Source organism: Bidens hawaiensis, unplaced genomic scaffold, assembly GCF_021521415.1.
Source record: "Bidens hawaiensis isolate Kalapana, Puna unplaced genomic scaffold, B.hawaiensis_p1.1 tig00018672_1, whole genome shotgun sequence".
Lineage (NCBI taxonomy): Eukaryota > Viridiplantae > Streptophyta > Magnoliopsida > Asterales > Asteraceae > Bidens > Bidens hawaiensis.
Window position 1 is genome coordinate 149,875 of NW_027492832.1, and position 11,508 is coordinate 161,382.

At 32.0% G+C, this 11,508-nt stretch overlaps 1 pseudogene across 1 annotated transcript; it reads left to right on the forward strand.

Annotated features, from left to right (window-relative positions):
• The first annotated feature begins 634 nt into the window (after positions 1-634).
• LOC143556722 (sulfate transporter 3.1-like) lies at positions 635-6,919 on the forward strand (annotated as a pseudogene). Its single transcript, XR_013139427.1, has 12 exons — positions 635-976; positions 1,401-1,608; positions 4,401-4,572; positions 4,701-4,784; positions 4,901-4,996; positions 5,209-5,326; positions 5,537-5,663; positions 5,745-6,031; positions 6,115-6,305; positions 6,392-6,477; positions 6,580-6,656; positions 6,736-6,919. The product of XR_013139427.1 is annotated as a sulfate transporter 3.1-like (transcript).
• Positions 6,920-11,508: the final 4,589 nt, after the last annotated feature.

Sequence of the window (11,508 nt, forward strand, 5' to 3'; positions counted from 1 at the left end):
CCTCATGCATTGCCGCAACCCAAATATCCTCTTTTAACGCAATTTCAACATTTTTAGGTTACGTGAACAAACATTCAAATATTATGGTGTTTGCCCCTCTAAAAGTGAGGTTGTATATTCAAATGTTTGCAAGGGTAAGATTAGAAAGAATTTATGTTTTAAAAAAAAATCAAATGGAGTTGCATCCAATATTAATTCTCGAAGATCTTCGTTTCCGTATAAAAAAACCCTCTGATTACAACAATAAAATATAAATGAGATAGAAAATAAATATAAAAATTCAATCTCATAAACCAAGATCTTAGAATATTCATACTTTGCTTACTTAAAAGGCACAGTTATAACATATATTCGTTACAAAAAATCATCCCTAAGAGCGCCTGTAAACGTGTGTCAAATATCTTCCTTTCTAAAATAAAAAAAGAATTAATAAACTTTGTACGTATTTTACTAAACAAATCAGATACAGGCAGCATTAGAAGTTGTTAGCAGTTAAAATTGAATATCCTGCAAACCTCCACATAACATTTACAACGTGTCCAATCCTAACATTATTGTCACACTAGTGGTTCCACTCCCCCACTCAAAAACCTCTATATAAACGGACACATCTTCATCTTCAAACCATCTTCCACCACCTGAAAAATGGGCACCGGAGAATACAACTCCAAACTCAACCAACAACCACACCAAGTCGCCATCCCGCCGCCTCAACCGTTCATAAAATCATTAAAAAACACTGTTAAAGAAACACTGTTCCCTGATGATCCACTCAGGCAATTCAAAAGCCAGCCGCCATCACGTAAATTCATCCTTGGAGTTCAATACATCTTCCCCATTTTCGACTGGGCGTCGAGTTATAATATAAGTTTCTTTAAATCCGATGTTATTGCGGGCATCACCATTGCAAGTTTAGCGATTCCTCAAGGAATCAGTTATGCTAAACTGGCTAACCTACCCCCAATTCTCGGACTATGTAAGTTGTTTATGTTTATGTAACCAACTCATAATACGATCATGTCAGGTACGCGTAGGGTCGTGATTTTAATACCTTGACCGAACCGAAATAAAAAGGCCATAGGCCTTAACGAATAACGAAATATATAAGCTAATTTTTATAAACGACGATTAACGTTATAACAATAAATATAACAAAAATATAATATGAAATAATACTCAAATTTTCGAAATCCTAAAACTTAATGCTTATACGAGTTATTAATACAAAATCTATTAAAATTTATATAGTTATTTTAATATATACTTAATTTTTTAAAATTGTTTAAAGGATTTTAAATGGTATGTTGAAATAAAAGTTAGGTGAAATTAATATAGTTATTTAATATATACTCATTTTTTTATGTTTACATATTTTTGGGTTGTTTTTGTTGTTTTTGCAGATTCGAGTTTTATTCCGCCATTGGTGTATGCTATGATGGGAAGTTCGAAGGATTTAGCGGTTGGTACGGTGGCGGTGGCATCGCTGCTGATAGGGTCCATGTTAGGGGCGGTGGTGAATGCCAATGAAAACCCGAAGTTGTATCTTCAGTTAGCTTTCACGACCACATTCTTCGCTGGGGTGTTTCAAGCTTCGCTTGGAATCTTGAGGTTAATCTACGCACAACTTAATACACATTTATTAATCTAAATTTAGCATAAACGACATCAACTTGTATCGTATAAAAGATAGCACTAAATTATTAGAAAATAAAAACAAAACAGTTAAATCAATTAGTTTTTAAAAATTAGTCATACTTTTTTTGTATTTGGTATTTTCTCAATACAAATAACTATATAATTAATTTATTGTAGGTATTCTAAAATTTCAACCGTAACATCCTAATAATCTATAGTCTACATGACTTACACATGTATGAATTTTATTTATAAAATTTGTTCATATTCTTTTAAACAAGAGTTTAATTTGTTTGATTAACATCAAAGAAGTGTGTTATTCTAATATACCTCTTGATATTATATATATATATATATATATGTGATATATATATATATATATATATATATATATATATGTGGAAACTAGAGAGAACTTCTTTTAAAGAGATAATTAGAAAACTAATAAGAATTATTTTTAACTTTTTTTAAAACAAATATTTTATGAATTTTTTTCTTTCCTCATTCTAATAAGATGATATTGTTCATAAAACAAAAAAATTGTTGATGTAGTGCATGTATTCAGTAATGTGTATTGCATATGTAAAATAGTGTTTTATTATACATAATACAACACAATTGCATTATACAATACACACTATTGAATATATGCAATACAACATTAATAATTGTATGCAACACACACTATCACATACACGCAATACAACACTAATGCACATATGCACTATGTCGATTATTTTTTATTGTTGTATATAATATACACTATTGCATGTATACAATACAAATAATTGCATATATACTATTCAACACTATTACACATATCAAAATACACACTAGTGCACATACGCAATATAAAAAAGTCGATGTATTGCATATGTGCACTACAACGAGTTTTTTTTAATTATTTTTTTTTATATTTTTTTCTAATAAAGAATAACAGCAAATAAGAAGGCAGAAAGAAAAAATAATTTAAAAATATTTTTTTAATTAAATTATAAATATTTCTTTATTAGTTCTCTAATTCTCTCTCTAAGAAGGAGTTCTCTCTTGATCCTCTCACTGTGTGTGTGTGTGTGTGTGTGTATATATATATATATAAGCAAAACCTTTAAAAGCTCTCTGGTTACTCCTAGCATTTTTTCAAGTCAACAGAATGTTTTATTTATAAATAAAGGTTTCTCATGCATTTGACCGGAATTCACGGGTATGGGTCTCATCAAACCTAGATAGCCCTTAAACGGGTTATAACATCTCATTAAATTACAAATTAATCTCACCAAATATTTAATATGAAAATTCTATAAAATAGTGATATATTAAAATTAATATCCAAATTTTTTTAAAGATATTATTTATAATTAAAAAGCAATTTTATAGTAAAAAAATAATCGGATCATAGATTTCACTAAACCCATATATCTTTTAAACCGGGTTATAACATCTCATTTATATGTAAAACCATTTCATCATTAAATCCTAAGTATATTTTTTTTAATTCCTTAAAATAAATAAAATTAAAATCTAAAAAAATATATAATTATTAGAAACGTAGAACAATCCCCATAATACGGGGGAAAAAACCTAGTGTGTGTATATGAATATGCATATGTGTTATTTTAAAAAATATATTATTAATTGGATCACTAAATATTATTTATAGAAAGCTAGAATCTATAATATATATAAACGAAAACCCTAAAATCCTATGTTTTGCGATGTGGTCGCTTCCCCCTTTTATGGAAGCCACCAGATTGTTTGATTTTTAAATGGAGGTCTCTCATTGATTTTACCCAAATTCATGGGTATGGGTCTTACCAAAACCAGATAGCTCTTAAACGGGTTATAACATCTCATTAAATTGAAAATTAATCTTACCAAATATTTGATGTGAAAATCCTATAATATAGGGATATACTAAAAATTAATATCCGATTTTTTTTTAAAAAAAAATTATTTATAATTAAGAAAAAATTTTATAGTATAAAAAATAAGCGGGTTATGGGTCACCAAATCCAGATAGCTTTTAAACAAGTTATAACATATTATTTATTTGTTAAACCATTTTATCATCAAACCCTATGAGGTGTTTGGGATTTCTTATTTTTTCCTTCTTGTAATTTATTAACTTTTATAAGTTAAAAAGGTGTTGGATAATGTGACTTTTTTTAAAGTTTTTAAAGAAGAAAAAAGAAGGTTTTAATATGTTTGGAGGGAGTAACTTATCAAAAACAACTTATATAAGTCGAAAGAAGGTGCAAATAAGGAATCCCAAACATGGCCTAAGTATATTATTAACTTACTTAAAGTAAAGAAATTTAAAATTCAAAAAATAAATATTGAAAAACGAAAAATGTAAAACAACCACTGTAGGTATATTATTAACTTTCTTATAATAAAGAAAATTAAAATTCAAAACATAAATATTAAAAAACAAAAAATGTAAAACAACCCCCATAATACGGGGTGGATCATGGGTCTTACCAAACCCAAATATATTTTAAACGAATTATAACATCTCATTTTTTTGTAAAACTCTTTAATCATCAAACCTTAAGTAATTAACTTCCTTACAATAAATAAAATTAAAATAAAAAAATATATAAATATTAGAAACGAAAAACAAAAACAACCCCGTAATACGGGGATAAAATCTAGTAAAGAATATATATATAAATAAAATTGAATTGAAGGCTAATCCATGAATATTGAGGTCTTTTGAAAGAGGTAACTAACATATATAATTGCTATTTGAATCCATGCATCAGGCTCGGGTTTATTGTTGATTTCTTGTCACACGCGACCATCGTAGGGTTTATGGGTGGCGCTGCGACGGTGGTTTGCTTACAGCAGCTAAAAGGAATACTGGGTCTCGAACACTTCACTCACGGCACAGATCTCGTCTCCGTTTTACGATCTGTCTTTTCTCAAACATACGAGGTTCTTGAAAACTTTCTTTACATCAATTATTATTTTTTTGTTACTGTTTTACTAAAGAGTAATCAAACTTTAACATGGTTATATATTGTTATTATTTAATAATTTATAAGTAAAATATGTAATTGCAGTGGAGGTGGGAGAGTGCAGTTTTGGGTATTTGCTTCCTGTTCTATCTCTTGGTCGCTAGATATGTTGTAAGTATACTTTATTTTGTTTGTTTTTTAATAATTTATAAGTAAAATATGTAAATACTGTTAGCGTGTTATTGTAACTAATTTACTATTATTAAAATGAAATTTAATATGTAACAGAGCACAAAACGCCGAAGCTATTTTGGATATCTGCAATGGCTCCGTTGACATCCGTGATCTTAGGAAGCATTCTTGTGTATCTCACTCATGCCGAAAAACATGGTGTTCAAGTGGTTAGTGTCATAAAACATGTTTGATACATATCAGCACAATGCAAATATTTATTTCACATGTAAAAAAACTTATACTACTCACCACAATGCAAATCTATGACAAACCTGACACAAAATAAGACAAGAGATCCGATTAGTTTCGTTATTTATTTTTCGTTATTTATTTATAGTGAACTTACAAAGTATAATAATTTTCTTTATGTGCAATACAGATTGGGGAACTAAAGAAAGGTTTAAATCCTATTACAATAGCAGACTTGTCTTTTGGATCACAATACTTATCTACCGCGATAAAAAACTGGTATCGTCACAGGCGTCATTGCCCTTGCTGTAAGTCACTTGTACCTTCTCCGTTACCATTTGTACGTTCAGTTTGTTTCTTTCCACTTGCAATTTTTTCCCAAAATTTCACAAAACCTCGAAGAAAATGCACTTCCAGAGACTATTGATTAAACGAAATCTTGATAACCGAAATTCCATACAAAAGGTACAAGTCATCAAAGCATGTTTGTAACACTGGTAATGATGTAATTTCAACAGGAAGGAATTGCAGTTGGAAGAAGCTTTGCCATGTTCAAAAACTACAACATTGATGGCAACAAAGAGATGATTGCCTTTGGCATGATGAACATTGCCGGTTCATGCACTTCTTGCTACCTCACCACCGGTGTGTTGAATTATCACTAATCCTTTTCTACAAATACTTTGCCTTAGCTTCTAATTCATTTTATTATTACTTCTATTTTAGGGCCATTCTCGCGTTCGGCTGTGAACTTTAATGCCGGATGTAAAACCGCGGTATCAAACATTGTAATGGCGGTTGCAGTGATGATAACATTGTTGTTCCTAACACCATTGTTTCATTACACGCCCCTTGTTGTGCTGTCTTCCATTATTATCTCTGCTATGCTTAGCCTTATTAATTATGAAGAAGCGATCCACCTATGGAGTCTAGACAAATTTGACTTTCTTGTATGCCTGAGTGCGTACTTCGGTGTTGTCTTCGCGAGTGTCGAGATTGGATTAGTTATCGCGGTATACTACTTTATATTATACATTTTTCATTACATTGTTTTTAATATTTCACACAATAATCTAGTTTATATGGACAAGTGTAGGTGGCATTGTCACTACTTAGGGTACTCTTATTCGTCGCAAGGCCTAGAACATCCACACTAGGTCACATACCCGATTCCACGATTTATAGAAGCATGGATCAATACCAAAATGTGAAAACAGTTCCAGGAATCTTGATCCTTCAAATTGATGCACCAATTTACTTTGCTAACTCGAGCTACTTGAGGGAAAGGTATACTTATACAATTAATCAACTCAGGATCACGAAAATACATCTTTATTTACGAGCTTTATATTTAAATTTTCGTTTGAAATTAGGATTTCAAGATGGGTTGATGAAGAGGAAGATAGGTTGACGTCTTCAGGGGAAGATAGCTTGCAGTATGTCGTTCTTGCCTTGAGTGGTAAGTAATCAAATGCTAAATCAGAAACTATGTATATAATTTTTGACAAGAAAACTATAAAATGTTGAGAAATAACGATTATGGATGATTCGATGGTTTTAGCGGTTGGAAACATTGACACAAGCGGGATTACAATGCTTGGAGAGGTTAAAAAGCTTATGGAAAGAAGAGGGCTAAAGGTATACATTACTTTTCTTTAATTTTATTGTTTAAATCTGAGCGATACATGACTAAATCCAAGTTTTGTTCTTATTATAGTTGGTTTTGGCGAATCTGGGAGGAGAGGTGATAAAGAAGATGAACAAAGGGAAGTTGATAGACATTATCGGACAAGAATGGATATATCTGACAGTTGGAGAGGCCGTGAGAGCTTGTAACTTCATGCTTCATATACAAGAATGTTGAAAAGCCGACTTCAACCGGTGGTGACGACAATGTCTAGTTGATTGTGCTTAAGTAATTATTTGACAATATTTGTCGTAAAAGGTGTACTCATAGCTATAAATAATTTGTATATTTATTACGTTGTTTTGCCTACTTCATTATGTAAACTGTTTTCTTTTCGACCATTATTACAAGTTTGCAAAGGAAAACATATTGTAATGATGGGAGTTATGAAATGAAATTATTTTGGAGTTTGAAAAGACAAATAGTGAATTAAATTTGTTCTTCATTTTGCATACGTCCGATTTGATTGACCACCGGACTTGCATATGATGGCCTACAATGCCATAACTTGATCACAGATGATCAAGCCTACAATATCTGTAATAATATGCCATATATGACTCACCGGAGGCAAACCAAATAGACATTAAACGCATATTTGGGATTGAGTTTGAAAAATGCTTATTGTCTTTTTTCAAAAAGCCATTTTGAAAAGCCAGGATTTGAGGCTTTTAGAAAACTGTATTTTAGCCCTTTCAAAAAGCTAAAATAAAAAGGATTTTCGTAATTGCCAAACACATTTTAACTTATTGGCTTTTTGAAAACACCAATAAGCTAATAAGCATTTTTCAAACTCAATCCCAAACATGCTCTAAAAGTTGTTACTAAAATATATCTACACAATTGGGCACATGATAATTTTCTTTATGTGGAACACAAATTGGGGAATTGAAGAAAGGGTTAAATCCGATTTTAATTACGGACTTGTCATTTGGATCACAATATCTATCTTCGGTAATCAAAACGGGTATCATCATGGGTGTCATTGCTTAGGCAAATGTAAGTCACTTGTACCTTCAATTATTTTCTCTATACTTGCATTTATTTTCAAATTATCTCAAAACGCCAAAGAGAATGTGGTTCACGTCTTCACGAAAGTATTGTTTGATTAAAATCAATATGACCAAAATACCGTACAAATTACACAACATACAAATCACCAATGCATATCTATAACAAGGGTAGTAATGTAATTTAAACAGGAAGGAATTACAGTTGGAAAAAGCTTTGCAATATTCAAACACTACGACATTGATGGTAACAAAGAAATGATTGTGTTTGGCGTTTGGCATGATGAACATAGCAGGTTCATGTACTTCTTGGTACCTCACCACCGGTGTCTTTTTTATAAATATACTCCCTATTAGCTTCTGATACATGTTTTTTTCCATTTAATTTTTATTAGCAGGACCATTTTTGCGTTCAGTTATGAACTTTAATGACAGATATAAAACCACGTTATCAATCTTTCTAATGGTTTCGGTTGAAAGAAACTTTGCAATGTCCTAAAGCCATTGTTTCATTACATATATGCCCCTTGTGCTAATCTTTCATTATCATCTCAGCTATGCTCGGCCTTATTAAATATGAACCAATCCGTGAAAGTCTAGACAAATTTGACTTTGTTATGGAGTCTAGGCAGTTAGAATTGGATCAGTTATTAGGCCTCACAAACAATAACCAAGTTGGGTAATTCCTTATGGGGTGCATGTGCATATAGGCTTTAATTTACATTATGGATTGGCAAGCTTTAAAATTTAGTTGGGCCAAAATGGCGTCAACTTCTCAAGAAAATTACTGTTTGCGTCCCTGTGATTTTAGGGCAGAGACACAGTGAGTCCCCGAAATTTTTTTTGAACTGGTTGAGTTCCCGTAGTTTCAAAAACGAACAATTTGAATCCTATGGTTTCAAAAACAAACTATTTGAGTACCTGTGGTTTCAGAAACGAACAATTTGAGTCCATATGGTTTCAGTAAAATTTAAATTAACCCTGAAAGTTAAGTAACGGCAGGGACTCAAATTGTTCGTTTATGAAACCATGGGGACTCAACTAGTTCAAAAAAATTTTCGGGGACTCATTGTGTCTCCGCCCTAAAACCACAGGGACGCAAACAGTAATTTTCTCTAAATTTTAATTTAAGGCCATGTCGGGTTTTGGGATTGTGTATTAGGTTTTAGCATTGAAGTTGTGAAATGTTCCATCACGTTATCGGTCACCCTATATATACGTAAAATCTAAATTAGTATTTATAATAGTAGCAGGCCTGCTTATATACATCAAGTTGCGAGTTGCAAAATTACTAAACCAAATTAATACCGAAATAGACTTGTATCGAAATCAAAAACCGTAAAATCAATTACTACAGATGTTGTTTGGTGGTTCGATTCAGTAAAAAAAATAATGGACTGAAGACAAAAAAAGTAATGCGAGAAATATGTTAGACGATCTCAGATTAAGAGAGAGATTTTGTATACGCTGAACAAAACTATCACAACAGCCCTAGTTGTAACTCAACATTGCAAAACCGGTCAGTCCTTGGCTCAACTAGGTGCTCTTTGTCCTTTACCTAGTAGACCATAACAGAGCCCTTCAATCAATCAGCTCTACATAAATACTAATCACAACTGGTTTTTTTATATCAAGTTAACTAAATTATTAAGGCTCCTTTTGGTTTATAAAATTTACTAGAAATGCAATTGGAATTGAAAATGTTTTCATTAGAAATCATGTTTGGTTGGTCAATAAAGTAATTGGGTTTGGAATTAATTCCTTTCAATTCCAACAACATAAGGAATTTAAGAATCTTTCATGTTAGTGATGGAATTCTAAACTTTCCATTGGAATGTTTGAAAATAACCAAAAAGACCGTCACCATTTATTCTCCAAAATTTATCATGTTTGTAATAAAAAAAAAACAAAATTCATTGAAACAAAATTGTAACTTTTTTTTCAATATTTACTAGAAAAAGATCAAAGAATAAAAACCAATAAAGCAATAACTAAGGACTGGAACCTTTTTTGCTTCAATACTATAATTCACAATTCTTGATTTCTACATCATCACCAATTTAAAAATTCCATCTTGTTTCATTCAATCTTCCTTTGGTTCAATTTTCATTTTATAAATGAGATGGTGATGAATCAGCATGGGGAGCAAACGTTGGTTAACAGGTCCAAAAACTGACTGTGACAATTGAAAGTTTGGTAGGGTGTGGGTAATTTTGTCATTTCACATTATTAAGTTTCCAATTCCGTATATTTTCTCATAAACCAAACACAACACAAAAACATATGAATTAATTCCAATTCTAATGAATTCCAATTCCTTTAAACAATTCCAATTCCATTACATATATTTTGTGAACCAAATGGTCCCTTAACCTGGCTCACTCTTTCCGCCAGAAAGGATTTTTTTTTTTCAAGTAAACCTCTGAAATTTAAATTCTGTAACCATTTCAGCTTTCTATTATTATTAGACAGAATTACAAATTTTGTCCTTTAAACAAAGCCAATTTATGGATCGTGTCCCTTTTTTAGTTTTCTTACAAGCGGTGTCCTTTAAACATTTTTTTCCTACACGGTATGTCTTTTATGCTAACTGGGTTAGAAAAACTCAGTTAAAAAACGTCACGTGAGTCGCATGTGAGGGTTGTTTGGTCTTTTCATCTATACCTACAAATGTATGTCAGTTCCCTCCTCTTTTAACCCCCCCCCCCCCCCGATTAGGGTTTCAATTCAATAACCCAAATTAGGGCTCGATGCGAATTTCAAATACTAGGGCTCAATTGAGGATGACTTACTGTGTTTGTGGCAAGCTAGCTGTTGTTCGAACTTCATGGACAGATAGAAATCCTGGTCGTCGCTTTTTCTCTTGTCCGGACATGGTAATTTTGTAATTCGATTTCAGTTCTAGTATAATCGTTTATCCTTTATCTTTCTCCTCTTTTCCAGACATCGGATTGCCCCTTTTTTGGATGGCGTGACCCACCAATGTGTGAACGGGCAATGGAGATTATCCCGGGCTTGTTGAAGTCAAAAAACAATGTTGAACAAAGTTTAGAGAGTTATAAAGCAGAAGCAAGGAAGATGAAGAAGAGATTGGTTATTAGTTGGGTCATTTTCATTTGTAATTGCAATGAAAATGTAGTTACTTGACTGTATTTGAAATTGTTGACTTTTTGTATTTTGAAGTTGTTGACTTTTTGTATTTTGACTTTATTTTGGATGTAATTTGCGATCCTTTAAGCAATGTATAATCAGTAGTATGATGTAATGTGTTAATGCTAAATAGGGTGTTCAATGTGGTTGACAAAGTATGATCCAAGTGTGTTGAATAATGTGTTCAAATGTGCAAGTGTGGTCAATTGTGCTAGAGTGAAAAGTGTGTGAGACATTATGCACAATCTACACAAACAGTCACAATATGCACATCCATATGCACATCTGCACAAACAGTCACAATATGCACATCCATATGTTCCTTGGCCAACATCTTTGCCCTGTAAGCTTTCATGTCAGAAACACCAACTTCAAACCTCCTTTGAAACCTTTCATTGATAGATTTAACTTTCAGCTTGGGGTCATCTTGAAGATCAGTAATTAATTGGTTTGAGAGGAACCCGGCTGTGCAAGCATAAATTTGCCTAGATTGAAGGCATTTATGTTCAGTTACCAACCTTGTAATTTTCCATGAACTTGTTCACTTTTGGTATGACAGCAACAGTACCCAAGGGCATTTACTAGCAAGTAGGTCTTTCCTTTTTCCCCTACCTCCAATATTTTTCTGGTCTGGTCCCTGATC